The sequence below is a fragment of the Triticum aestivum genome, chromosome 7A, assembly GCF_018294505.1.
Source record: "Triticum aestivum cultivar Chinese Spring chromosome 7A, IWGSC CS RefSeq v2.1, whole genome shotgun sequence".
Lineage (NCBI taxonomy): Eukaryota > Viridiplantae > Streptophyta > Magnoliopsida > Poales > Poaceae > Triticum > Triticum aestivum.
Window position 1 is genome coordinate 435,335,158 of NC_057812.1, and position 7,177 is coordinate 435,342,334.

Below are 7,177 nucleotides of genomic sequence, written 5' to 3' on the forward strand. Positions count from 1 at the left end.
GGAGGCGATGAGCGCGAGCATCAGCCGGCTGTGCCAGATGGTCCACGACGCCGGCCTGCGGCCCGGCACCGAGGAACGTCTCCAGGTAGTATTGCTTGAGGCCGCCAGGGCGAGGGGCCGCTTGGACGACAGCTTCGCCTCCTTGTTCGACGAGGTCCTCGTCGGTTTCCTCGACAAGTTCACTGTTGTCAAGAAGCTTGCAGACGACTTTGACGTAAGCCTAAAGCCGACGTGCCCAGGCTCTGCGATGCCCGCCACCCTCAATAGCCACTATGGTGACAACCTCTTCGACGCACTGGTGGCCCTGCAACTGCCCGCCGTCGCGCCAGAGAATCTCCACCTTGAGGTCGCACTCGCCGCACAGCGCCTGGCACAGCAAGACACCATCGACATAATCACCCACGTCTACACGCAAATCGTCCAAAGGACTACTACATGCAAGAGGAGGACGATAGGACGCTGGCCTTCTTAGAACGCAGGGCAACCTTGGACGGCACTGTTCAGAAGCACGTTGAGCTCGCTGCCAACGCCGCTGCTCCTCACACGTCGGTTGGTGACCCGGCGCACTAGGGCGTGAGGATGTCGTTGATGGATCTGTATGTATTTTTATCTTTCCGTCAAATCCATGTAGTAGTATATGATACTACAGTAATTATCTTACCTTTCGCATCAACTTCATAATTTTCATATGTACTCCATGCATGAACGGCGCCAGAACCAAACTACTCATTACTCTAGGCAAAATTGTTATTTTCTATCTATCGGTCGCGCCATGGAGCAGAACCAAATTTTACAAGTTACGAGTTCAAAAGGAAAAGCCTGTCGTGTTCGTGTCGCACCCCCACATGGTTGGTCCGGCACGCCGCTCAAGCGGGAATGCGTGCGGTGTTGCATTTTCACTTACAAGTGGGACCGCAGTTGAGCAAACCGACTATCGGCAAACCCCCACCCCGCCCACCGCGCGATGGCTGAGAAAACAGGAGGGAGAAGAGATGGCTGTAGCATGGACTCCAAGACAATTGGTGTCGGATGGGACTCGTGTGGGTGGCGTGTGTTGTACTGCTAGACGTGAATGCTAGTTATGGCCCATGCCACCCCACTATATCGAGCCTATATCGAGGTACGTAGAACAAATTTCCTGCAGTCCGTTCTCAGCCCTCCTCTATCTCTCTTCTCAGCCAGCCAGCGGACACGCGGAGCCCATCGTCTGTTTGCTCACATGCGGCCCCACATGTCAGTGAAAACGCAAGAGGACCCACTGAACCTGCACATCTTTCACCTCGACGTGCTGGTGATGAAAAACAAATCCAATAAAAATCTTCGGTGGCCGATTTTGGAGTTACTCAAGAGTAGTAAGATTCTATTTACAGTTTAACACAAGATGCACATCTCGTGGCTTCAACTACCACTCTATTTTCTTTCATGACATGACCTGGATGCTGGATGTCCCACGTGTCGGCAAAAGGAGGAAGAACCCGACCAAATCTTCGGTTGTGCTCTCGGATTAGACTAGTTGTGCTAACTTAAAAAATTTATTGTGTACTCCCTCCGTTCCAAAATACTTGACTTCCATTTGTCCAAAAATGGATGTACCTATATACTAAAACATGTCTAGATACATATATATTATGACAAATAGAAGGCATGTATTGTGCAATGGAGGGAGTAGAATGGATGCAAGTTTTTGTATTGGGAAGAAGAGTACATCCATATATTGATAGAGCACAATTTAGTAGATGTTCTGTTACTTTTAGCTAGCACAGAGGATAGAGATGAGATTAGTGCACTTGTTGATACTCCTACTAGAATAGAGGCTAGACATGAGACTAGATGCGAGGAAGCAACGTCTACTTCTTTACACTCGAAGAAGAAAGAAGCACGCAAGATCGAGCCTCCGCAGATCAACAATGAATGCATCGAGAAGGCACTAATCCAACTTACAGGAGTAGTAAAATGTATTCTTGTGGTTCTTGTTTTCTTTGGTCTTGCTTTTCTAGTCAAAATTATTGTTGGAGTTCATGCAAAACGGATGTCCGTTTGGGGTCATGCGTTGGAGTTGGCCTTACAAGTGGGACCACAGTTAAGGAAACCGACTATCGGCAAACCCCCACCTCGCCCGCCGCGCGATGGCTGAAGTTAGAGAAACAACGAGGTTGAAGAGATTGCTCTAGCACGGACTCCAAGAAATAATATGGTGTCAGATGGATGTCGTGGTGGTGGCGTGTGTCGTACTCCTGGACGTGAATGCTTGTTCTGGCCCATGCCACCCTACTACTCCTACTACTTACTCCTACTATATAGTACTTGTATCGAGGATTCGAGGTGCTGGTTACGTACAACGAACACATTAACATATGGCTACAGTAAAAACACCCGCCGGACGCGCGAAGCATGTGAAGCTAGTACAAATAGTGTACTACTATTGTTGATTGGCCTCATCCGATAACCTGTTGCAATGCACGTACAGTAATGTATTCGGAAAATATTTTTTTGCCTCGTCGCACCACTCACTCAGAGAAGCGACTCGAAAGCCATTCATAAATTTAGTAAGTTTATCACAGGCATATCATTTTATTACATACAACAGGTCATCAACCCACATCGACAACAAGGATACATCATAAATACTAAAGTTTTCACCACACAACAAATAACAAGCAATGAAGTGAACTTCAACTCAACCATTCCTCGGCATTGGAAACGCTTGCTTTCAACCACAAGTGATTCTCTGGGATGGGCCATCAATTGTTGATCTGGAAACCAACGCAGGACTGATCATCTAGGCTGAAGCGGCCTACTATATCAGTACTAGGGTAGGGAACCACCCAAATGTCCGAGGTATAGACACAGTTGCTTCTCATAAATGGTACTGTAAACGTTGTGTCAACAACATTTGGATCGCCTTTCACCATCATCGGATAGTTTTGTCCAAGAAGAGCGAGTTTTCTCCAAGACTATCAATTCTGTACCAGAGAGAAGGAGTTGGCGCTAGCACACTAGTATCCATCCCGAATACCATGCAATGGGTGTTGGAATAGGTCCAGAGAGTGCGACCATGGGAGACCACACCTGCTTCCTTAGCAGTAACATCATCAGTGGGTTGTATACACACAAGAAGAGGTGATCCATCGGAATTACTTGCCAGGCGCCACAGAGTATATGGGTGCTGCTCGTCCTCATGCTCATGATCATCACCATCGTCATCTCCCCCATGGTTATAAAAAAATTCAAGTATAGGTGGTGGGATGTTCACAGGACCTTGGAAACACAAGAAGAAGGTTAATTAGTAAAGGGAAACTTGCTAAATCGCATGCATGTGGATGAAACAATTATAATTACGGTGGAAGACAAACGTACCGAAACTACGAGGATCCCATGCAAAAACAGTGCCATGAGTGGTGGCAGCAAACACAAGGCCCTCATATTGAATTGCAACACAGTACTCATCCGTGTACAGACACTGATTTTTGAGCAATATCCATCGAGTCGAACCACGAAGGATGGCAACAAGCTTGTCGAAGATAGCAACAAGCTTGATAGTTGTTGTAATTCCAAGAGCGGTTGGAAACTCGAAAAATTGCTATCTTCCATAGAAGACAGTCACCATGATCGTATTTGAACGTGCATACAATACCGGTGTGCTCAACCTCTGGGCAGTCTGCTGAGATTTTTGGAAGTGGAACCCGGTCACGAGTGTACACATTCACAAGTTCCCACTCACAGTTGGACCCAATGTAAACAACCCAATCACCATTTGCGCCCGCCCAAGCCTTGCCGTCAAGCGATGACATCTTAACATCATATGTATCATTATCAAGCGGCATCAACTGGCACAGGGCGAGGCCTCCGTCGTGCTGGCGCCAGTCATCAGGGTCACGACGAAGAAGATAGGGGAGATCAAACCGCTCCTTGACTCTTGGGTTCTTTGTAATGATGTTATTAGTTGAGTCGAGAATGGGCTTGAACGAACCTACCATGATAGCCGAGGTGATGATGTCGCACCGATCAATGAGTTCCTCCACCATGTCATCTTTCAGATCGGGGCAAGAATAACGGGGTCGTTTCCGGCTTGTTCCCTCCATGGAGAAGTCGATCGAACAATGGCAGAAGAAAGGGTGAAGGGCTGAAGGAAAATGGAGGAGGGAGAGGAAGAGCGTGCGACAACAGTTCCAAATCGAGAGGGAAAGGCGAAGAGTCGGTGGACGGTTGCGAGTTTGCCACGGTTCACGAAGAGGCGCCCCAGCCTACACGTCCATTCGGAAATACTCCTACTACTCGCCGCCATCTCACTGATATGTTGGAATGGGACCACATGTCAACGAAACATGGTGTGTAATTTCTCATGCAAAATGCGATCTGGCCGCGTTGGCCCGAGGTGCCGCATTAGTTATCGACCTTTATTTTTTTAATGGCGTGCCGATCAGTTTTGAAGCACGACTAACTGGTACTGTACGTAGAGAAAATATAAACTACTCTACCACTACTCCACCTCCAGTACTAGTAGTATAAAAAAGATATATAGGCTGGAGCTTGAACGCTTTCTTGCTAAGGGCTGCCCACTTGCTTCTCACACTACCACCCTCTCTCCGGATCTAAAAAAGATGGCCCCTCTCTCCCACCTCACCGGTGGTCATAGATCCGCCGGGGAAGAAAAGGAAGTGCAGCATTGACGCACTCGTCGTCGGCGAGCGAGGTCACGCTCTGACGACAAGGCCGTCCTCTCAGACCTAGCGCCAGCGCGGGATGGCCTCCGTCCCCAAGATCGCTGTCATAGTGTGTGTGGAGGACGACGACCATGAGCGAAGCCACTTCCCGCCGACCCTCAGGTATGCTACCTCTTTTCGAACCATAACCTTGTTCTATTGCGCCATCTGCCATGTCGTTGCATGTGGATCTTTTTCCACTCCACCATCTTCCCAATTTTCTATCCTCTGCTCTGCTGGCCACGCAGACGAAACCATAATTTGCACTATTAAAGGAAATCCTACTTCGTGCAGACTAATCCATGTTTGGGTTGAATAAGGAAAGGAAGGGAGATTGTACTATCCAAGAGAGTAGGCATCGAACCCGCATCTAGGTTGAAAAGGGGAAAATCAGTAGCTAAGGAACGAGTCTCGTGTCTCTTGGTTGAAGAAGGGTAGAAAGGCATGACAACGCAATAGAGAATGACCAGGTCGATCGGTTTGTTGTCCTTGCATAGGAAAAAGGTGGCTAAAGAGAACAAAAATGGGACGTAATCCGAATATGCTGCCTGGATATTTGTTGCTCTAGGCAACCATACCTCCCTCACCACTCTGCGTCCGTGGAGGTACATCATACTGGTGCGCCCACCGTCCAAATGGGCCTCCCATGCTCTTATTGCCACTTTTTTTGCTGTTAGTATAACACCAGCAGTCAAGTCAAGCAATGCTACTGCTAAAGTGATGCCACATTTAACTAATGTCGCTCTCAGTCTAATGCCACCGATAAATTTAAGTAATGCCATTTAATGTCACTGGATTATTTCAGGGTTAGCTGTTGATTGTGGATGTATTAAAGATTTTTCAGCTAAGGCACTCTAATGTTGTTGCACACCCAGTATACCAACGATGAAACTTGTTACTACCTTCAGATTTTTGCATTGTTAATGCTTATAGATTACATACCTCACTTTCATGAGATAAGTTAATTTTTTCTACAGTGTCACCAAAATGCCAAGGCGCTGATGTCATTTTATTTTGGTTAAACTGCACAGACAATTATGAAGACAAGAGGAAAGGTCAAGAGTGGGAACCTCCTCCTCCGGCTGTTTTCTTGGTTCATTCGATTAAGTTTTTATGTTTGATCGATTATCAAGATTGGGATAGAAATTTTTAAGGTCCCCCCGAGTTCGAAATGATATTTACCTTGGAGGTACATGGTTTGCAAAATTTTTATATTGTCATTAGTTAATAATGCTAGTTACCTTCAGACTTTTGTATTTGGTTTAATGCTCATGCATAAGTAGTATACCAATGCTGAAACTTGCTACCTTTACATTTTGTATTGTTAATTCTTATAGAAACCTTCCAGTGCTAGAGTTTATTGAAATCTGTTCAGTAAAACCATTGTACTGTACCCCGTAATAAACTAACTACTCTACTGTTGCACTAGCCACTGGATTAGTGTATATTTGTAGTATTCGAATGGTGTTGCATTAGCGTATGGACATAAATAAAGTGTGGCAAGCTTTCCCAGATATGATCTCAAGAAAACTACTACCTGTTTTTCTAAATACTATACGTTTGGGTACTTTAAATTGAACCGCGAAAATATCTTATATTAAGGAACAAAGCATGTAGAGTTCACTCAAATTATCTCGGTAAAGCTAGTCACACCTTTGTTAAAATTAATGTTCATTATGTTATTGGAGGAGGTTTGTATGTTTGTCTCTAATGCCTGTCGACTACATACCTGACATCATGATGTAATGTTAAGTCATTTCCTTTTGTATAGTGTCACTGAATTGTCAAGGCGGTGATGGCATTTTATTTTAGTAGAACTGCACAAAATTTGCTTAAAAGAAGAGGAAAGGTCGGGAATGGCTCAGTTTTTCAGAAAAACTATGTATGCCTTCCTGACATCAGCCGTTGTTGCTTTATTTATTCCTTCAAACAGGTGGTTAGAAACAGTCTTGCTACCTTTCCCCATTAAGAAATTGGAATGCTTATATTTGTGAGTCTATGCTTCAACTAATGCCACTTTTAGAGTAATCACAATTTCAATATCTATGCAAACAGGGATGCTTGATTTTAGTGGAACTCACAAAAAGTCCAACTGGTTCAACATTAGGAGCATGTTTTTTCCAAACCTTTATATCCAATTGGTGGCACTATGAGCTGTTCATTACGAAGGTACATGGTTTGCTACTATCTTGCTACTCTTTTTGTACTGCCATTAGATAGTAATACTAGTGGTTTGCATGTGAATTTATTGGCAGGGTGGACCTACATTGGAGGTGCAGGACAGGATTCAATGATTGGATGCTCAATTTCGGTTGTATCGGTTTCACCTCTTCCATCACTGTGAACATGGATATCCTTGGTCTTATGAAGAATAGGCGCTATATTTCTCCTCTGAACCAGCAAATCAATTCAGTATGAAATTGTCCAGGGCAAAACATAACTGTATCAGATTGTCCAGTGCAGAACATGACAGA